Source organism: Lissotriton vulgaris, chromosome 9, assembly GCF_964263255.1.
Source record: "Lissotriton vulgaris chromosome 9, aLisVul1.2, whole genome shotgun sequence".
NCBI lineage: Eukaryota > Metazoa > Chordata > Amphibia > Caudata > Salamandridae > Lissotriton > Lissotriton vulgaris.
This window is the reverse complement of record NC_141697.1, coordinates 499,091,236-499,114,540: the sequence shown is the minus strand read 5'-3', so window position 1 is coordinate 499,114,540 and position 23,305 is coordinate 499,091,236. Positions and strand designations below refer to the sequence as shown.

General features: G+C 45.8%; 1 protein-coding gene across 3 annotated transcripts in view; it reads left to right on the top strand.

Moving 5' to 3' along the window:
* Positions 1-316: 316 nt before the first annotated feature.
* PPM1A (protein phosphatase, Mg2+/Mn2+ dependent 1A) overlaps positions 317-23,305 on the top strand; it is a 463,370-nt gene continuing 440,381 nt past the window's right edge. For all 3 annotated transcript variants that reach the window (XM_086937957.1, XM_086937955.1, XM_086937956.1), the window contains exon 1: positions 317-563. The gene's annotated coding sequence lies outside the window, so the exon portion shown is untranslated. The remainder of the gene's footprint in view (positions 564-23,305) is intronic.

Here is a 23,305-nt window from a genome sequence, read left to right as displayed (position 1 = left end):
AAAATGTCCGAAGTTGAACCTCCATGTTCTTTCATGCTCCGTACAATAAGCGCCTTCCTGAACGGACTCGTCTTAAACGAGCTCCCCTACCTGTGAGGGCTTGAAATGTCTGACACTAGCTGCCCTGCCTGCGAGGCCCTCGGGGTGAATGAAGTGCAGGCCTGCGAAGGCTCGCCTCTCCTGACACAGGGTGAATGAGCTTCGCCGCCTCCCCTCTTCCTACGTACATCCGGGCACTGTGCACGTCTCGCGTTCGGCGCACGGTCCGTTGCCGGGTTGGAGCGGATTGGAGGAGGGGGGAGGAGGAGGATTAGACGAGGAAGAGGAGGAGGAAGGAGCCGAGCAGCGCGAGCCCAACGGGTCCGGCTCTGCCCGCCGGTATATTCCCTTCACCCACCCCCGCCGGCTCCGCACGTCGCCTCTCTTCCACCTCGGGCTGCAGGCGTGGGTGACCGTGATGAGCTCTCGCCGCATCTGGAGCCGCGCCGCCTCCGCCTGATGCAGTGAGGCCGCCCCCGGGCCCGCACCCCACCCGAGCCCGCCCGCACCGCCAGGATCCTCGGGTAAGCAATGGTGCCGCTGAAAGCTACGCATTGCGGCCTGGGGTGGAGGCTACTGCGGCGGCCGAGTCCAGGCGGCTGCGCGAAGCACCGTTCGCAGGAGGAATTGTGTTGCTCCCACCTTTAAAGGAGAAGGGGCGCAAGCGGTTCTGACCCCCTCCGGTGTTGGTGATGTAACCCAGTTGCATTGTACTCCGCCCCCTCCATTGAGTTTTTCTTTCTGCGTGCACCATGTAAATAAAGGACCATTACGTAATGAGGCCGAGCTAGGGGCGCCTGACAAGTCCTCGACCCAGGGGAGGGGGGGTGTGCCGGGTTGTACCTCATTTGTTCTGCAGAGATACCTGGGGTGTACATGGTGTGCACCATCGCCAGGTCCACCCTAATAATGGACCCTGTGTTGATATAAGTAAACGAGGCCCCGCGTGGAGGCACATAGGGAGCATGTGGGCACTGTAACCCCTGTTTGTTTACAGAGCCCCGCTGTTGTAAGGAGGGGGCGGGTGTACGTCAGTGTTTGTTTACCTAAACTCTGTGGGTGGGTATACAATTATGTAGGGAGTGTGATCAGGCCTGGGGTCACGCGTACGTACTGCTGGCTGCACCTGTATGTTATGCAGTGGGCCACTCATTATCCCTATAGACAGGCCGGTTTTGACAGTGCACCCATTTTCCCTACGTACTCCAGAGCCAATGCATGTCACAGACATGAGCATCAGCCGTGCTTAGGCTGCATGACGTAACCCGGTGTCCCTGCCAGGCGGGGGAGGGGCGGCACTGACAGCGCGCAGCACGCCACCTTCTAGCTCGGTCCTCCAAGGGGCATCCATCTGTTCCTTCTTTGCTGTACTTCGACTAATTTCTACATTTTCAAAACAGTTTCGTTTTTGATTAACACTCTTTTGTACTGTGTTTGGGGACCCTTCGGCTGGTTGTTATTGACATATTGCATGTTTTGATTTTGAGCCAGGACATGGCTTCATCTTGATAAATCTTAGTTTGAGTTTTTAAGAAAACCACTCTATCTCTCGCTGAGCTAGTTTCCCCCTAATAGTTGTTAAGTATTTGGAACAAAAGTAATTTGCTGGTGAATCCTTTTTCTAAGTATTGTTTGTCGTTAGTCACAATCCAGTTTTCAAGATAAATAGACCGATATGCCCAGCTTTGAATCTCAATTTTATTGAGGTAATGTGCTGCCATATAGATACGTTATTAGATAGTTTCGACTAGAAAGGATCTTTATCGCTGTGTTAGCGTTCTGAGATTTTGTTTTGTTTGAAATGCCTTTGAGCTTACATATATTTCTCTTTGTTTTCATCCTGCATTTGCACCAGAATGCCACTTGTTCTCAGCATAGGGAAGCTGGAGCATGTGCTGTGTAGTATTGTCAGCAATGACAGTTAACTTCAAATGAGGTTGTCGGCCTTTCATGTGATATGAATAAGATTTGGAGACAATAAAACATAGCTTTGAGTTTGTGTATATTAAATCCATGGTTTCTCTTTTATAGAAGTTGCGAATTGCACAGAACATTTCGCTGTGAATTGACCCAAAAATATTCGTGAAATGCTATATTGAAGGATCGATGCATCATGTTATGGTGTGCCAACTATGGATTCATATGCTTTTCAAACTTCACTTACTCTTATTTCTTTACATCTTAAGACCTTACATCCATATTAATAAAAAAATAAGTGAAACAATTGTTTACTTTTAGACTGTTTCTATTGGTTGTTCATACAGAATGGGTGCTGGCTTGAAGAGAAGGGCATGGAACTCGGCAGAGGAATACTAGGGATCATGGTCCTGACGAAAGCCAGACACCCCCTTTCTTGGGTTAATTGGAAGACTGAAACATGTTGACCTAGCAGATGCTGGTGCAAAATTATGTTGCATGCATTCCATTAATTTTTTAATGATCCCACTGCTCTCATAATTAAAAGGAGCAATTCCTAGGTAAGGTTTTTGAGATTTGCATTTATTTCTCATGGCTCCTTTTCCTAACTCTTTTATAGAAACGCTCTCGGTGATGTCAGAGAGCTCACCCATCACTAGACTTCTTTGGCGAGTGTGGGTGGCCAACAAAGAAGTGACACTCTGGGTGGTGTGTGAGGCTATTCCTTACATATTTTTTTAATTCTTGGGTCCTGTTTAGGAGATAAACTCATAGCAAGGTCCTCAGTGAAAGTGTAAATCCCACAATAAGGACACTGAGGAATTACAATTCTAACAGTTGCGTTTGCTGCTTGTGATTTAGACATAATTTAACTTCAACTAACAAACAAATCCAGCAATAAAGTTCTTCCTCTCAGAGCACGATTGGCTAATCATGTCTCCTTCAGCCTTCCTTAACACTTGATTTACTATCTCTCACCACCTACTACACTATACTGTACTGTAACTGAGTTGGAGATGTTTGCTGATAGAATGCAGCATACTTCTGTCGCTGTGACTTGCTGCAGCAACTCAGACAATCACAGAGACATCTTCAGCATCATCTAGCCACTTCTTGGCATTTTTCTTACAAGAAATAGAGAAAGGCCACCCTTGCTGTGATTAAGGCAGAACTAGCATGTCTTTATTCTGAGGCCGTGGAGGGGGGAAAGGACAATGTGAATCTCCCACACCTCAAGCCTACAAAGTGGCCTTGTGAGTTCTAGCTTGTCCAGTGATCCAGACTTGCCAAATTGTCTCAGTTTGTAAACTACCAATCAGCCTATTCGCCACTATTCAAAATTTGAAGGGCATTATTGTCCTGTCTCACTCCTTCCACTACCTCCAGATCTCCACGGTACTCCCACAGCTATATTTCAAGCTCCTGTCATTCTGTCTACTCATCAAATGACCATGACCATGAGCACATCTCTCCGTTTATTCATTAATGTCTTAGCCCAATACCCTTCTAATCTACTTCTGTTCACAAACATGGCAGTGAATGCTTATTCTTGTGCTCTCAGAAATTATAATCAAATAACAACTACTGTTCTACCCAACTACGACTAAGCTTTGTTCCTTTTGCTACTCGCCACCAAGAGCTTCACCACTTTGTCAGAGGTAGAAAATAATGTATAAATGCAATTACAACTCGTAATAATAGTTGAGTTAGGAAAACTGGAAGAGTGGCAGCTTCTTAATGAGCTTTGGGAGGAAGACAAGTTGATTGAAGCAGTGGCCTGAACATTATCAAGTATGCAGCTTAGTTTGCTGTGTGACAGTCATTTCATAGGGCCATTATTAAGCACTGAATCTTCAACAATGTTTCCATCTTAGGCTATGTTTTTGTAGACACGCAATTGCAAGAACGAGCATTCTTCTTAAGTTGGTAGATAGTGGGACTCGCTCCTGCACTATAAAGAGCAAAGCTCATAGTCTCTTTGGTCTGTCCAATTTGCTCGCCAGATCTGTGGATTTTGGTTTCATGATTTTTCAAGACTTTTCTTTTGCTGCTTGTGTAGTACTGCCAAGAGAGTTTATAAACAGCCTTCATAAGAGATGCATTATTTATGAAATTTGACGTTCATTTAAATTTGTTGCACCATGGCAAAAATTCCACAAGATTGAAGTCAATTGTGCATGTAGGTTTTGTATTGGATATGGCGTGTAAGTGCCCTGATGGTGCAGTAAATCGTTTAGTGTATTCCAGCTGCCCAAATGCAAAGGGGTAAGGCTTGGTTAAAAGTATTTAACTTGCTTTTCACTGAGCAGTGTCTCAAATTTGAATGCATTTGTGCAAACTAGTGACAAAGGAATAAATCCCTTTTCCTGACGCTATTAGGCACACATGCCTAGTTGTGATCTTTGTCACATGAAGAATTAGTATAACTTTCAGGTATTTTAAATCTTTTTATTCACAGTATGTTCTGAGCTTTTCTGGCAAATATCAACTCTTAAGTCATATTCATATTTTATGAAGTAATAATCAGACCTTATTGTTAAATGTATGCCAGGTCTGTGCAGAAGAGGGACGCTGCGTGGACTACAAAGCCATTAAACTGTAGCAGTCGTCTTGCATGCATAACTTCCTGATCATCTCAAGAGACATGGACCATATAAACCACAAAACATGTACCCTATTGGAAATACAGAAAGTGGGGAAAGCCAAAACAACAAATACATTGTTTTGCCTTATTCACAATTTGGTATATACTCGTCCGAAGAATATAAGCCTCACCTCTTTAACGTAATTTTTTTTTGTTGCATAGCATCAAAAGTAATATTTAAAAAAACTTATTTGGTTCCTATTTAGCACTGCTCTACACCTATTTCTGTGCTCGATGATAAATTGTAACGTAACATTTTTTTCCAATAATAAACAAGCGCTCTGGATACATCTTGTCACAGTTTGCACTATACAAATACACACTATGGCACAAATGGTTAGGCAAAAATATTATTTTGGTTTACAAATCAAATCGTTGAATGTCGAGTAAGATTTACAAACCATGCAAAGCCATTGAAATTATTAGTGTTGGCACCCAAATTAACTGTGGACAAAAAAAACCTCGCTATCAATAGATTTGAGGTCGTTGTTTTTAGTTGTAGTGGTAGAAAAACATATAAAAAAAGTTCTATAGTTTCTTAATTCCACTTTTACTTTTTGTAGAATACAAGGAGTGAGAAAACGTTGGCAATTTAGTATGTTGTTAATTGTATTTTTGGAAGCATTCTACAAACTCTAGAAAACGGCAATCACCGGACGTTTTTGGAAAACTTTACAAACGTTCTGGCTTGTTTTAGGTTCAATCCAGTAGACCCTGTTTCAAAAAATGTATGGCTTAGTTAGTACATGTGGTGGAAATTGCATCCAGATTTTGCAACAGAGTATTTATAGCTTAGCTTAATTAGTTTTGTTCAGGTGGGAAGCGTGTAGACAGCACGCCTTTCTGATGGCTCAGAAAATCAAAAAACGTTTTCCAGACCTGCAGGTCTATTGGCTTAAATAATCTACTCGACCAAACTGCTCTTGACCCCTAATAATCTGGTAGCAAATTTTGTGATTTTAGGCAAATGTTTTAATTCACTGAGCCACCATTTTCTTTATTATCACATATTATGGCACCGTCAAGCATGTTAGTTAAAGCTTTTTTTTTATTTAGTAGACTATACTTTTGCTTCATATATAAAACTAGCAGCCCGCCCCAGCGTTGCCTGGGGCAGAAAGGGGCTGGGGGCAGTACACCCGCTCCCGCCCGACCCCCTCCCGCCCCCACCTCTGTGCACACCCGCTCCCCTCCCGCCCCGACTCCCTCCCGCTCGGACTCCCTCCCGCCCTGATTTCAAGGTTTACATTACCTGAGCTGCCGCTCCGCTCCTCTTCGCCATGACGCGCCCACGCTCCTCACTTCACCACAGCTCCATGTCCGCCGCTCCAATACGTCGTCATCACGCACGTCGTCGCATCGCGTCACGGCCAGCGCTAGGTCCCGGCCGGCGCTACTTTCAGGGGACTACTTTGTTTACAAATTTAATTTTTTAATTTACTTAAATTTTTTTTTATATAGCCTATGTCCATCTACACACCCTAACATTTTCATAGATGTATGGGGTGTGTAGATTGGCGCTGTGGTTCCCGAGTTCACCTGGCCAAAACGTGCAAGTTCTCTCTTTATAATAGTAGTATAGATACAAATCCAGCCATATAAAGGATACACATGCCCCCAGACTTGCCTCTTAGTTCATTAACAGCATTGCCATCAGGAAGGAGGCAAGAATGTTTCTCAAATCATGTTTAAGAACTTTCAATTTTAATAAATATGCAATACAAGCATGAAGTAGTAGCACACAGTCAGCACATTTTTCCATTGAAATATCTGCAGCATTTTTAAGTGACATGCGGTTTTACTGATAAACTTTATAGTGTGCAAACAGTATTTGGAAATTGAGTTCCTGCAAATATTTGTTTTTGCACATCACCATGTAAAGTGTTCTGATTTGTTTTGCCCGTAGTTAAATCTTTGCTAGCATCACACTTCTGAATTGTTAAAAATGTGGTTTATTCATAACTGATTTTGAAATATTTTTACTATTTATTTAAAAGCTATGTAACTGTGGTGTTAGAAAAAAACTGACATCCTACAGCCTTTTGTTTCACTATTGTCAGGCAGCGTACTTTACAAAATCCTTTGGTAGTAAGAGAAAGAAAAGTGAACATCATTTTCCAGGATAAGGTAAGCAGCAATTAGTAAAAAGGCAAACTGACATTTGACTTCTGTCCTTGAACAGATAGCAAATGTGTCGAGAGAAAAACAACATTTAAAGGCATCTTTATTGCTCATTCACTTTCTGAACGAACAGAACACCTGTTTCTTTCCTGCCCAAGTACACTGCCAGAAGGGACCAGTAGGTCCTAAAAATAGCTCAACCTGATAAAATCTGACTGGACATAGGGAGTGGGCAAATAGATTTTTCGAGGCCTGTATAAGCATACTTTTTCACGCGACTCTGTGTGCCAAGACATGAACTTATGTGCACGTGCCTGTAAGTGATGTGTTGTATTTATTCTCACTAATGGATATTGAGGAGCAGCTGTGAAATATGCAGTGAGTCTTACATTCCCAATTCACATGCCATAAATGTAGTATGAATTGAACTTCATATAGTAGTTTATATATGTAAAGTTTTTCACAGACTTCACCTGTTGGCACGTTCTTCTGCCAGTCAAACTGCTTACAGACAGAGATGTCTTCTATGTAGCTCCGGATTTGGCAAGCTATGTGCTGCTGAAGCTTTGGTTGTTCATCAAAGCCTGGTGCTTGTGGAACTGATGTTACAGTAAAATTGATGATCATGATGATTACATTAAAAACAATCTATGATGTTTCATCAATTCAGCCTTCTTATGACCATGTATTCCGTTAACTATTCAGATTGTTTTGACTCCACTATTTGCTCCAAGTGGGTCTGTCCAGTTTATCTACACATCCAGGTATTTGACATATTTTCCTTTAAGTATGTTACTAGCAGCCTTCTTTAGGATTTCTGTATTGGCTTACTAACTAGATGTTGTAAGTAGATCAAGTGAGTCCGCATGTGAATACAATTACAAAAGAACTTATCACAAAATCAGTTTTTTTGATAAACCAATTTCATTGTTATTGGTACTACATTCAGTTCAGTCTGTTCCAAGTTCAGTACATAAGTTAGCGATGCAAACAAAAAAAATCCACATTAGTGCCCGCAGCTCAATCATGAATTGTCTGCCAGCCCATTATACACCACCACCGACCCAAAATCTTAGTGTTTCTGAGGGCATCCCAAAGCCTGGTAGATCAGTTTTTCTGACCTGGCACACCAGTCCACCCCGTCAACCATTCCACTAATAACTGACTCAGTTTTATAGCCCTCTCGCACTACACTATTATTTCATAAAACATGCTAATTTTGCACCATACTTTGATATTGCGCTTAAAATGTGATCTCACAACACTGCTTTATTAGCAATTACCTTTTTATTGGATTTTAGATTCATACATGTCATACAATAATCATACTTAAGTGCTGCTATATTACAATTGATGTCAACATTGCGCGGTATAGAGCTAATGTCCAGCAGTGGGGGTGCTGTAGCTCTACTGTCTCCAGCAGATATGTTGGGAGATACCGTGGATGATGTTGTTGGGTCGGTTGTTGTTACCTTCACCCATATGATAGTCGATAGTCCATTGTGCCCCGTAGTGGGTAATACTCAATGTCAATCCAGGTTCTGAACTAAACGGGGGGATGCATAACTCGGGAAGTGTGGGATCGGGGAGGGGTTTTTGGGGCGCATCAGGCGGGGGTAAGGGAATAGTAACTCCATGTCGACACACTAACTGCGAGCATTGCGGTCAGCTATTGGCAACCGTGTGATCCTTTGAGGGTGACCTGGAGGGACGCGCTGGAGCAAGGGAGCGTAGAGTGTGGGTGGGCTAATGTATGTTGGATCCCGATTCTGTGTGGGTGTCATGTGGGCTTTCCACGCCTGCCGAGTGTATGCGTTTAAACTCATGAAGGAGCATTGCCCATTCTAGCGAGATAGGTTGCCGTCGCATGCCACGAGCTTCTTCCTGCCGGAAGAGATCTTCGGCTGCGGCCCATTTCAGTACCACCCCCCACCACTCTACTCAGAGTTTGGGGCTGTTGCTGACCTGACTGGGCTCTTCGTCGTGTGCAGGAACTGCGTTGGATTGTATTCCTCTGTTCCCCGGTCGCGGCACCCGCTCCTCGGCTGCTGCTGGACCCCGGATCCGCCCACACCGCTGCGGGACTGCGAGGCGATCTTCCACACCTGCAGCCTCTTCCCGCAGCGGCATCGCCCCCCCAGCCTGGCTACCGCATACACTTTCGCAGCACCCGCAGCGCGGGTGCTACTCAGAGTTTGGGGCTGTTGCTGACCTGACTGGGCTATTCGTCGTGTGCAGGAACTGCGTTGGATTGTGTTCCTCTGTTCCCCGGTCGCGGCACCCGCTCATCGGCTGCTGCTGGACCCCGGACCCGCCCACTCCGCCCACACCGCTGCGGGACTGCCAGGCGATCTTCCACACCTGCAGCCTCTTCCCGCAGCGGCAACGCCCCCTCGCCTGGGAGGATAAAACCAGCATATCCGTCTCGCGCAGCGGGACGGAGCTCGGGGCAAAGAGCGGGCCGTTTGAGGCCGTTCGAGGACGGTAGAGACCGGGCCCACCCCCCCTGCCCGTAAATCCCATTCAAAGAAAGAAACAATGTGTACCAGGGAAACTAGGAGCAAATCTTCTTTGGCCGCGGCTGGAGCCGCTAAAGGTACCATCGACAACTACTTTATCAAAGCTGGATCACTCTTGATTGAGGAAATAGAGGTCTTGGAGAGACGAATTTCCCAGGAAATAGACTGGGTCAGGAGATCCTCAATGGGGCCAATGGCTCAAGCTAGAACTCCAGAGGGGAGGCTAGAACCTACAAACAATGTATCGAGGGATAGGGGGGCAAACCAGTTATCTAGCGAATCAATCACCAACCCAGATTTTACATTAGAGGCTCCCAGTGACCTTGATGATATGAGCCTAATGGCCCTGCCCCAACCCTTGAACCAAACATAGTTATAGTCAACGACAAAGAGACTAGCTCTGATCTAACAAGGGGTACTAGGGAAGGCGCAATTCACAAAAAGAGAAAGGGGGGGCAAAACAAGGAAGGTAGTAGGACAAAAGCCTCAAAATCTAATCCACTGAAGGGTAACGTTGCCAACGGCACCATTATCGATATCAACCAGAACATGCCCAGCATAACAATTTCACCTCTGGTTCCCACACACACAGCTAAATCGGCTGATTTAAACAACATTGCAGTGGAAGATTCTAGTGATGATATCACTATGGCTGATATAGGTGCACTTTTTAGGTCCTAATTGAGTCCCCTTTAAGCTCGCTTGATCAAGATCGAAGCTAGGTTGGTCAATATAGAAAAATCCACTGTCCAACTAGCAGACTCAATGAAACTCGAATCAAAAGGAGCTAAGGGGGCCATAGATCCAAAGTGCACAAAAGGAAGTGAGTCCATAACAACTCTAAACAAAAAGGTCTCGGCTATAGCCACTCAGGACCCACAACCCAAATTACTTCAAAATAAGACCCCCCAATCTCTGCCTAACCCTAACACAAATAACGCCCCTCTAAAGACCCAGCAGTCTTCGATTCCCAACTCCCACTATTGTTCCCCTACCCAAAGACCCTGCCACAATCCAGACCACACCTCAGACTGAATTAACTCTTTCGGGGAAGAAACTCCTCATTCCCCGTAAAACCAAACCTGTGAATCTCCCTCCTGAGGCGTCCCCTTATACTGTGCTCCTGGCAGGGGTCCCTGAACTAAAACCTACGACACAAGAATCGATCCCCTCTCTTAAAAATAAAGTCATTACCTGGCTGTCTATAAACAGACCGCTCCCACAAGGCATAACTAGTGACATTATCATGGTTAGGCGGGCCTCGTGGGTGGGATATTCTAGAAAATCAATCAGAGGAGACTGTGTTTTGGTTACTTTTAGAGAGCCAAACACAGCCTCCTACATTTCCACATGGCCTTCTGATGACCAAGGTAGTAACATCCAAGTCCTCCCGCTCTCGTTCTTCTATCCTTCGAACTTATATAATTCGGAGGATCAGAGATGGGGGCAACACCAGGAAATGTTGGACTGGGGGAGCTGTCGTAGGGAGAGAAGGGATCCATACTATCAGAAGGGCAGAGTCCCTGATCAATTCTTACCATATGGGGAGGAGGTAGGATGGGAGCACAAAGTTGGGAGGAGGGGTGGGGAAATTAGGAGAGGAGTTCCGGGGCCACACAGAATGCACTTCCCAGCCAACTTCCCAACTTACAACAGATATCGTAGTCTCGAAATGGTTGATTGACAATTTAACCCACAGGGGAGGGAGTCCTTTCCACCTATTTCGACAGGGAATAGTACATCTCTAGAAAGACTGCAACCCATATCGGCACAAAGTGAACTAACATCTCACCATATATCAGAGCCTTCCCCAGTGGACATATCCGAGACTAATTCCAACAATGGCTCGGTCCAGGGGCAATTGTCGCCTCATCCGTTGGTCAACCATGAGACCAATGGCTCCAATGCCCCAAATACAGGGTCACCTACTAGCAAACCACCATCTATGACCATGATTTCATGGAATATTGCTGGGTTGTCAAACAATCAAAAACATACAGGGAGAATGGGGTCAAAGGGAAGCAGTTTAAAGACCTACTACTGGTTCACTTCCCCAGTAACAGCAATTGAATAACACACAAGAACCTAGGAGGTCTATAAGCCAAGCAAATCAGTGGCAAAAAACTGGCAGGATTATCTCTGTCAGTTGGTGCCCAAGTCACCATGTAACAACGTATAAAGAAGTAGAGAAGAAAAAAGGGGGAGCAGTGATATCTAATTATCAATTAGAGAACTGATCAAACCAAATCCAATACATGTGTATGTTGTGGATGACCATCAAACAAACCAAATGATCAGTCCTATCACTTGGTCGTCCACACTGTGACCTGGCGGGTCCTTAGATCATCTAGACCATATGCCACAAAGTCATAATAAGTACTGGATACGGTCCACAGTGTACCGCCAATCGGTGGTCAGATTGTGACGGTCAGTAGGAAGTGGTGAAAAACAGTGCAACATACAAAAAAGTGGTGAGTCTTAAAATAGGGTGATATGTCTGAAACAGATACTTTAATAGAAACCAGGCACATCCCCTAGTTAAAAGATAGGAACAGCGCAAACGACAGTATGGAACAAATGACTGTCGCAATTAGGTTAATTACTCCCCCAAGCCTCAGGCGAGTTTGGTGGCACCGACGGAGAGTGCGGGGCCTCGTATACCTGAGCACGGTCCAGGTGAGGTGAGGTCCAGTCCCCTGTCATGTTGGATCGCGTTGAGCACCTACTGACAAGGAGGATGAGTAATTAACTGTAGGTACAGGTTGTATCGTCCCTACTCTTATACTCTTGTTCACTGATTTGTTATATACATTTTTGTTTTCTAACACAGATAACAGTAGCAACCCTTTAGAGCAGTGGCCCTGACGAATGCCAAGGGACGTGTTGCTCGGTAGGCAGAAACATGTTGGCCCTAATTGCGACAGTCATTTGTTCCATACTGTCGTTTGCGCTGTTCCTATCTTTGAACTAGGGGATGTGCCTTGTTTCTATTAAAGTATCTGTTTCAGACATATCACCCTATTTTAAGACTCAGCACTTTTTTGTATGTTGCACTGTTTTTCACCACTTCCTACTGACCGTCACAATCTGACCACCGATTGGAGGTACACTGTGGACCGTATCCAGTACTTATTATGACTGTGTGGCATATGGTCTAGATGATCTAAGGACTCGCCAGGTCACAGTGTGGACGACCAAGTGATAGGACTGATCATTTGGTTTGTTTGATGGTCATCCACAACATACACATGTATTGGATTTGGTTTGATCAGTTCTCTAATTGATAATTAGATATCACTGCTCCCCCTTTTTTCTTCTCTACTTCTTTATACTTTGTTACATGGTGACTTGGGCACCAACTGACATAGAGATAATCCTGCCAGTTTTTTGCCAGCGATTTGCTTGGCTTATAGACCTCCTAGGTTCTTGTGTGTTATTCATATTGCTGGGTTGGCCAATAAAATTGATAATCTAGAGTGGGTTTCCTTTATTAATTCAAAGAGCGTATGCCTCTTCCAGGAGACCTGGGCTCGAGAAGAACTCATACCTCAAGGTTATGCAGTATTCTCTAAACCAGCTAAGTGGGGGGGACGGGGCAGACCATCAGGAGGGTTGGCAACTTGGGTAGCTTCAGATCTGGGCTGCCAGGCCAGTTGTATGGCGACAGGTTATGATGATATCTTAGCTGTCCTCCTAGACTGGCCAAACTCCACGAAATTGGTGGTAGTTAATGTGTATTCGAGACCTGTACCCACATCACAAGAATCCATCACTATAGAGGAGCTCTCGGCTTTTCTAGTTAGTATCCCAGGGGAACTCCGCTACATAGTGGGTGCTGACTTAAACTCGCACTTTGAGCCATTACCAGGCCTTCGTGATGGATCCTCCTTTGAAGAAGATTCACGATGGCTAATCCCGGCCACGGTGGCGCCGCCACCCAGAGCTTCGACTCCCCTCGCCCTGCAGATAACTGCCCTTACTTTAAACCAAGGTTTAAGGGCCTGCAATGGGCGTTGTAAATCAGACATGCCCAGCAAACACACCTATAACAAATCTGGCAGCGAATCGCGACTCGACTATATTCTTGTTAAATTACCGCTGTGGTCACAAATCATTGACTTTAAGGTTACTGAGAGATGGGATAGTGACCACAATGCCCTAGAGCTTGAATATGTTCTACCAGGCAAAGAGGATATAGCCCCCGGTCCTAGTAATAATAAGTCAGGCCTGCTCTTGGAAACTAATCGGAGAAGAGTAAGGTGGGAGAAACTGGCTACTAGTAGCAATAAGCTACCAAAATTGTATGCCAGAATTACCCCACTCTTAGAGAGCGCATTCTCCATTGGGGCGAAAACAGGAGAAGAGGGTAATAGAGAAAAGCTGGGCCAGATTCATGTAGATTTAATTAGTACCTTGGAGCGGGACCTTTTTTCAAAACAAGGAGGAAAAAAACCGGCCCAACAACTAAGAGGACATGGCACAATGCTACATGCAGGGACGCAAAAACCAAATTGCTATCAGTAATAAAGGAGCGCAAAGGCAGGGAAGAAATTCAATCCTGGAGAAGGGCCTATAGGAAACTCCTGGTGAATGCCAGGGCTGGGTGGGACCAACAATATTGGGAGGAACTAGCAAGATCACTTGCCATCAGAGATTCCAGTAAATTCTGGCGTATAGTGGCCAATGGAACGGAGGATCTATCCTCGGCTATCGAACCTAATATAGCTCCTAGCAAATGGCAGAACCACTTCCAGTCACTGTACTCAATAGAGGAGGGAGCTCTGAATATATCACCCAACATGATAGTACCAGACTCCAAAGGAGAACCATTCACAGAAAAAGAGGTGAGGGTAGCCATAGCTGGGTTATCAACAGGTAAAGACCCAGGCCTTGATGGGGTACCCGGTGACCTATTTAAGCAAGAACCTGGGATATGGGCCCCCTATCTCATGCTGATATTCAATGCTGTCTTGGGTGGGATGGAGGTCCCAGATACTTGGCTGGGGGCAGAGGTGGTTCCTATCTTTAAAAAGGAATCCCCTCTGCTACCATCCAATTATCGCCCGATCAGTCTTATCGACGTATCCCAAAAGCTTTTTGGGAGACTGATCTTGGATAGGTTACAGAACTGGATGGAGGAGATGGATATCTTGACTCCTTACCAGGCGGGATTTAGGCAAGGGGTGTCCACAACTGACCAAATCTTTAGGCTGAACCTACTATACTGGAAAACGGCATTAATCGAGGGCGGCACCTTGTACACAGTGTTTGTGGACTTACGTGCCGCCTTCGATTTGGTCCCAAGAGCAAAATTATGGCAGGTTATGGAGGAGATGAATGTCCCGGGAGATATTTTGGCAATCCTTATGAGACTACACCATAACAACCATAACAACTACGCGCTGGTCAGGTGCGGTAGAGGTGGTAAATTAACCGGAAGGTTCCCCGTTTGCAGAGGGGTAAGGCAGGGTTGTGTGCTTGCACCAACCCTGTTCTGCCTCTTTGTGAACGGGGTAATCACTCATTTGGATAGGATTCCCAATATTGATGCCCCAAAATTGACTGGCAGCAGGGTGCCTGCAATTATGTTTGCAGACAACACCCTGCTGCTGTCTCAATCCCCGATGGGCATACAACGAGTCTTGAATGGTTTTCTGGAGTTCTTTACAGATAGGGGACTCGAATCAACCCTCAGAAAACCAAATTCATGATTCTCAACCCCAAACCCCTCAACCGCCCACCCCCCACCCTAGGTACAGTCCAACTGGAACGGGTCCACACTATCGAATACCTGGGGATTACGCTCAATGAAAATCTAACGTGGTCACCCCATCAGTTAAAAGCAAATATTAAACTGGCACAGTTGGCGGGTGGCATTATGAGAGTAGCAAATAAATCACCCTATCGGCCGCTCACCCCTGTTATTCAAATTTACAAGGCACAGGCCCGGGGAGGTGTCACTTATGGGGGCGAACTGTGGGGCCACATCCCATCACTAAAAATACTGACGATTGAGAACAAGTTCCTGAGGCAGATTACCGCTCTTCCATTGAGCACTCCAATTCTCCCTTTAAGGTTGGATTTGGGCCTCCGGCCCATAACGGAGGAGCTGGGGCTCAAACCCCTTGCATTTTGGAGACGCCTATGGAGCAGCCCAGATCTCTGTACTTATAGAGCGGAGCTACAGGAATTCCTAACGTTGCCGAATGCCACAAGAACACCTTGGCTAAACTACATTAAGAGAACTTCTGAGGTAATTGGACTTCTTGAACTTTGGTCAGATCCGGTAAATACAAGTAATAGGACCTCTAGAAAGGTCCTATCGAGAGCCTATTACGACCAAATGCTCTTACAATCTGCTGATGGCATCCGAGATGGATCCCTAACCAATCAGTTCATAAAAATCGAAGACTCCTACCAACTGGAAAGTGTCCTAGATGCCATGACTCCGGCAATAACTAGGAAACTATTCCTTCAATGGAGATATGGGACCCTCCCCTTGGCATCTTTCACAGCAACATGGTCTTCCCGCTCCTGTACAATAAATTGTCCTGCATGTGCCCATATAAAGGAGAATGATGTACATGTGATTTTCGTCTGTCGAGCCTATGAGAGGAGCAGGAAGTACTGGCTCGTTCTTTTACTCAAAAACATGGGATTCAGAACTTTTTTGCCTGCCTACAGAGTTTTAAAGACTCATTTGGCCCCAACTATCGTATTTGCACTATCTAAATTTTTAACTTCAATGTGGTATGCCCGTAAACGCTATATTAAGAGACTTGGCGATTCAGTATAGATTCGATTTCTGGCATACCTCAATCATATTAATTAACTCTGATCACTACTGTTATTTAATGCGTTTTTAAATTGTAAATGAATTATTTTATGATGTTATGTATATCTTTTATGATCATGTGATCGAAATAAAGATTTTTCGAACTCAGTACCACCCCCCCACCATGCTGCTATTGGGGGTGCCCTCCAGTATGCGCCAGTGCATTGCTATACTACTCTTGGCAAGAAGTATGGCCAGCAGAGCAAATTTGGTCTCTACCTTCTGTCGCTTGTTGCGTTTAAATATGCCTAAGGTGCATGCTTCCCATGTGCGAAGAGCTGATAGACCTGTGACTGTTTGTAGTGTGGTGTGTACCGTTGTCCAGAAAGAGTGCATCGTGGGGCATGTCCAGAACAAATGAAGGAATGCGGCGTCTGGAGTATGGCATCGGGGGCATTCAAAACAAGAAGTCGGGTAAAATCGTTTGTCTGGCCGGTGTGAGATAGGCACGGTGTAGTACGTTAAATTGGACGTAGCACGAAAAATTAATATTCCTGGACTGGTGGAAGCCCTCATGCACTCCCAAATTGACCGGTCCACCAACCTAGAGAGCCAAGTGGATCTTTTCAACAGCTGGGTCAGTCGGGGGGTTGAGACTGTTTCCAAACCAGCTCGGAACATTTCCCAACGCGTGCTACCTTCCCAACCCTGGTATACGCCAGCATTAAAAGAACTAAAAAGGCCCTGCAAAAAATTCGAGCGGCTCTGGAGGGTTGCATACTCCCCTCAAACTAAAGCAGACCTCCGTGTAGCCCAAAGAGAGTACTACACAGCAGTCAAGATTGCGAAAGGTGCTTACTTTGCGGCTAGGATCCTAAAAGCAGATAACAATGATAAGGAAATCTTTGCTATAGTTCAAAGCTTTCTTTCACCTATAGCGGAGCATAAAAAGATCCCGGTCTCCGCCGAATGGTGTGAGGAGCTCTCTTCCTTCTTTATCAATAAAATCAGGCTTATTGAAGAGGGATTAGCTATGAGTACTGCTGCCTCACACCCCCCCGGAGCTGGCACCTGGCGCCCCCGCTAGTAGCTGCCTTACCGAATTCACTATGGTGGATCAATTGGACATCCTAACACTTCTAAAATCTTTAAAATCAGGCTCCCCCTCGGATCCTTGCCCGGCAAGAGTTCTGGCGGGAGTAGCAGACTGTGTAGGCTCTGAGGTCACTACTCTGATCAATTGGTCTTTACAATCGGCAGTGGTACCTAAGCAGTGGAAGCAAGCCAAACTCTTGCCTCTCCTGAAGAAACCTTCGGCAGACCCCGCTACTGCAGCCAACTACCGCCCCATCTCCCTGCTCCCGGCACTGGCGAAAGTCTGCGAAAAGGTTGTCTTTCGGCAGCTGAACGCCTTTGTGGAGGAGTCTGGTGCGCTACATCCAGCCCAGTCGGGCTTTAGGTCATCCTTCAGCACTGAGACAGCTTTGGTGGAGGTGGTGGAAGCCATTAGGGAGTGCACGGACAAGGGTGGCAGAGCGGCGCTAATTTTATTGGACCTCTCTGCCGCCTTTGATACGGTTCCTCACCAACTCCTCCTGGCTCGCCTCACTGAGATTGGCATCACTGGGGCTGTGTGGTCCTGGCTGGAATCTTTCCTGGACTCCCGCTATCAGCAAGTCTGGATGCCCCCGTACTCTTCCTCGGCCAGGCTTGTTCAGACCGGCGTCCCTCAGGGCTCTACATTGAGCCCACTTCTTCTTAACATCTATATGACCCCGCTGATATACCTGGCCGAGGAGCTGGGTGCAAAAATTATGGCCTACGCCGATGACATCCAGCTCCTGTTTACATGGGGCAACTCGACATTAGAAACTGATGTAGCACAAAAATGCCTGGCAGACGTTTTCACCTGGTTAGCTCATGACAAACTCAAATGCAATGAGGGAAAATCAGAGATTTTACTATACGGTCAATTTCCAAGCCAATTCACTGAATTAATTTGGCCCCCTGATTTTCCCCGTCCCCTCTCTGAAGGTGGCCCAGCCAAGAACCTGGGCATATGGTTTAACGAAGATTTGAGGTTCGCAGAGCAGATCAAGCGATTGACGGGTGCCTGCTTCGGGACCCTCAGATCTCTGAGTAGATTCTTTCCTCTCTTACCCCAGCCAGCTAAAGAAACGGTCGCTAGGGCCCTCATATTGTCCCGCCTGGATTATGCTAACGCTTTGTATCTGGGTTCCCCTTCCTTTCTGGTTAATAAACTTCAGCTTATCCAGAATGCTGCCGCAAGACTCCTGCTGGGTATCTCTAGACGAAACAGCATAAGACATCAACTGGCTACTCTTCACTGGCTGCCGGTGGCCCAAAGAGTCCAATTCAAGGCTCTGGTACTCACGCATCGAGCCCTTCATGATACTGGTCCTGCCTACCTCAGGAAAAGAGTGACTTTCCATGTCCCAAGTCGCCACCTAAGGTCAGCTTCCCAACGAAGGATGGTAGTTCCCCGCTTCCGGCGAACCAGATTGGGCGGTCAATCTTTTTCGGTCAAAGCCGCTGCCCTCTGGAACTCCCTCCCATTCACTCTCAGGGACACCAGAGACCTTGGTTGCTTTAAGAAGCTCCTTAAGACCCATCTTTTTAATATAGCCTATTAAAGTTGTTTTGTTCTGTTGTTCAGCTCTCGACTTCTCTGTGGTTATGCTTCGCGCCAGGATACTCTTGAGTAATTGTGCGCGCAATAAATATCCATATAACATAACATAACATTCTTGAATATTTGATTGCGGGACACTTTTTTATGGTGTTCTAAGGCTATTAGCCACTCCCTGTCATGAAGGACACGACCGAAGTCCTCCTCCCAGCGGAGCCGTAAGCGTGTTAGCGGTATTCATGTGAGTTCCATAATGGACTTATAGGTCCATGTAATGTGGTGTCTACCAGTCCCCATGTATAGTAGTGTATGCAATATCGGGTGTGTCTCGGGTTCTCCATCTCTAAGGCCCCCAAGTCCATTTGCAGTCCGCCACCAGCTGTCGATGCTGCAGGAATTGTCCGTCCGGGAAAAGCAGGGTCTTTCTAATGCACATCTTTGACAATCAGTGTGACCTATTACTACTCTACTTTATCACTGTACTAAGTGATACCCTACTGGTGCACATTGTGACTTTCTCATGCCGAATTTGTTTCGCCAGACCAATAACCTGCATTCTTTTAGGTGCTGTTATTATGGCCATTAAACTTACAACAAACCGCTTCATATCGAATCTGGATGTATTTATGTCCACAAAAATTCAAAAGCGGTCCTGAGGGAGAAGGTTTATACGCGATATGGGGGGGGGTGAGAGAATGTCCTTTAAAAGTCTCTGGTGTCTTTCACTCTGGGTTTCTCTTCTCTGGGATGGAGGTGTGGTGTCGCCTTCCATAGGGGGTGAGGATGAAACAAACAAAACAAACAAAAAATGTCAGGTCTATATATTGGCTCTTTTCTAAGGGTGCTACCTTCACCAGCTTGTGTTGCCACCAGAGTGAGGGAAAAAGGTCTGGGGTATTATTGATATATGTGCCCCCTCCTTTTCTTTTTCCCCACCCCCTCCCTTCTCTTTGGCAACCCGCAATCCCCCCTGTCTTCTTAGCTTCTGAAATAGATTTGTCCAGTACACTTGTCTGGAACCACGGTCCCCACGGACCGTGGCAATGGGTATCGAGGCGGCGTCTCCTCCTCTGGGACGTCCAGATACTTTGGCGTTGGGGGGCTCTGAAAACGAGCTTCTGTTGTACTCCGCTCTGGTCTCTTGTTCGGGTCTCCGACGCTCCGCAGGCACTTGTCTCTCCGGCTCCTGTGGTACGGTCCTCTCTCCCCACCGAGTCCTCGTCTTCTTCCTTTCCCTCATCGGCGTCTGACGTCATCAGTGGGCATCGTTCCAACGCTAGAGCGCTAACCTCAGTCCCGAGGCGAGCCTTATCGGGATCCATGATGGAATTTCCGGCCGGCGGGGATTCCGTACTACATTGCCTTTCCTCTAGGGATGGGCGATCGGGCCCTTCAGTCACTGGAAAACGTGAAAGATAGTCCACATTTCCTTGCAGTTTTCCAGGATGGTGTGAAATCTGAAATGAAAAGGGCTGCAGAGCTAAGAACCAGCGTAACACTTTTGCATTAGTGTCATTGTTGGTGGGCAACCAAGTTAGTGGTGCATGATCGGTTAACAAAAAAAACAAGCGTCCTAGCAGGTAATACTGTAAGGATTCCATGGCCCACTTTACTGCTAAGCATTCTTTTTCCATTGTGGCATAACGCCTCTCCCTCGGAAACAGCTTTCTGCTAAGGTATAAAACGGGGCGTAGATGGCCTTGGGAGTCAGGTTGTGATAAAACCGCCCTGAGACCGCTGTCAGAGGCATCCGTCTGTAATACAAAGGATTTCTGGAAGTCAGGGCAAGTGAGGACTGGAGCGTTGCATATTAGAGTTTTCAGGGTTCTAAAACTGTGTTCTTGGTCAACTCCCCATTCCATCTGATGGTTGGTGTGTCTGAGTAAATCTCTGAGGGGACTAGCCATTTCTGAGAAGTGGGGTATGAATCTACGGTAATAACCTACTAAACCGAATGCTTATTGGGTATTGTATCTGGAGTGCCGGCTGGTGTTCGTAAACTGGTAGTGTTGGCTTTGCAGTTGGCTAAACTCCGAGTTGCTTTGTGTTGGGATGGTAGGCCAGCGCCTTTGGTGAAGCAATGGCTCTATGATCTTGCTTATTGTAAAGATCAACTCACCTGTTACGCTGAGGAGCTGCCAAGGGCGTCTCGGCCGCGTGATATATATGGGGCCCCTACATGACATATATATGCTAACCCATTCAGAGGATGAATCAGAACATAGTATGTGAGTGAATTGTTAAGAAGGTATTGACTGAACCTCCTGGATATAACCCCCTCTGTATTCTGATTATGTACTGTTATATGAATTGTGACACTCTCGTATATGCTGTAATATGTATTCTCTTAATTGTATGCACCTGTAACTGCTGTACTTTGTTCCTATTTACAAAATGATAAATACAAATATTTTTTTTTAAAACTACTAAACCGAGGAAATCCCTTACTTCTTTCCTGTTTGTGGGAGGAGGTATGTTTTGTATGGCTTATATTTTGTTGTGTTGCGGTTTGATCTCCCTTCGGCTAATGGTGTACCCTAAGTATTCGATTTGGTGTGTACCCGAAGTTGTCTTTTTAGGAATTAATGTCAGCCCTGCTTTGGTTAGTGTGGTAAACACATTCCGTAGGTGTTCAATGTGGGTCTCCCAGTCGGGACTATGGATGACCATATCCTCTAAATATGCTACTGCATATGTTTGATGGAGTTTTTAGTATTAAATCCATTAACCGTTGAAAGGTTGCAGGGGCCCGTGAAGCCCAAAGGGCATTACTTTGAAGTGATATAGCCCAGATGGAGTAGAGAATGCAGTCTTCTCCCTTGCTGTTCGAGTTAGGGGGATTTGCCAATATCCTTTTGTTAGATCTATCGTCAACATGACACTTGCTTCCCCTAACCTTTCTACCAATCCATCCACTCGTGGCATAGGATAACTATCGAATTTTGAGTGGGCGTTTAATTGACGAAAGTCAATGCAAAAACGGATACTGCCATCAGGTTTAGGTACTAAAACAATGGGAGAGTGCCAAGCGCTTTGAGATGGTTCGATGATATCCGCTTTAAGCATTGCTTCCACATCTTGTTCTACCGCTATGAGTCATGGTTCTGGTATTCAGTAGGGTTTTAAGTTGATTACCTTCTGGGGTTATAATGTCGTTTTCTATCAATGGAGTTCATTCTGGTTTGCTAGAACTTAAACCTGAACATTCATGAAGTAGTTGTCGTATGTTTTCTTTTTGGCCAGGGGAAGCTCGGGTCCTAGTTTAGGTATTTCATTTTCTAGATCGTTTCTACTCCCTACGTATATCTCGAGGGGTCTAGAGAGGGTTACCTGATTTATGGAGACCACTGAATCTTTCGGGGTCCCTTCAGAGTCTTCCCATTTTTTTAATAGGTTTATGCAATAGGTTTGTCCGCCTTTTCCGGTATGGGGTACTGCCACTCTAAAAGAGACGGGAGTGACCTTTTTGGGTGACTACATAGGGCCCTTGCCATGTGGCCAACAGCTTTTTATCTGATGACAGCAGAAGGATAAGTACCTTGTCTCCTACGTCCAATGTTCCCATCTTACTCCGCCGATTGTACTGGTCCTTTTGACTCGTTTGTGCCCTGTCTATGTTTTTATGCACCATAGGGATGCTAGAGTTTCCTTCAGGGTTTTCATATATCCTAAAAGGGGCTTACTTTCCTCTTCGGCCAACTGCTCTGCTGTCATTTCGAGCAATGTTCGAGGTTTCCTACCAAATAGGAGTTCAAAGGGGCTAAACCCAGTCGATTTCTGTTCATGTGACCGAATAGCATAAAGAACAAGGGGAAGTTTACGGTCCCAATCCTTTCCTGTTCCGTTGATCATTTTCCTAAGTATGGTTTTTATGGTTCTATTATATCTTACTACCAGCCCATCTGTCTGGGGGTGACATACAGCTGTTCTGATGTGGCGTATCCCTAGCAACTTGCAGACCTCCCTCATTAACTTAGCCATGAAAGGAGTTCCCTGATCCGTCAGGATTTCCAGGGGAAACCCCACTCGGGAAAGGAAGGAAATCATGGCTTGTGCTACAGTAAGGGTATTCATGCTTGTGAGGGGTATGGCTTTGGGATAATGAGTGGCATAGTCTACCAGCACTAATATGTACTGATGTCCTCTAGCAGATGGAATCATAGGACGTACCAAGTCCATCCCCACTCTATGGTATGGAATGTCAATTAGTGGTAAGGGTTGTAGAGGTGCATTTTTAGGCGAGCGAAGCGAAAAGCCCTCTTGCAGGGATTTGAAAACTGGACCTGCAAATTAGTCACATTCCTCACGCTCGTGCTTGTGAGTGTCCATTTGCGGCCTGCTATTGGCCTTTCAGTGCTTGCTGTTCTGTACAATAGACACCAATAGGCCAGAGGCGAGAGCATAGCTTCGCCCCTGGCCCATTGGTGTCTATTACGTGCATTTGATCGCGAAAGCGATCGCTTTCATCGCCTGTCTTTGGGTGATGCTTGTTTCACTTTATTAAAGACTGCTGCGCGTTCCAACTTTTCTGCCCATTTCCTGTCTGCTCTTGATACACGGACACCGCATGGGCTTGAGCGTGTGTGCCTTTTCATTGCTATTCTTTGACATGGAAGTCTTCTCGATGTGAACTATCCTCT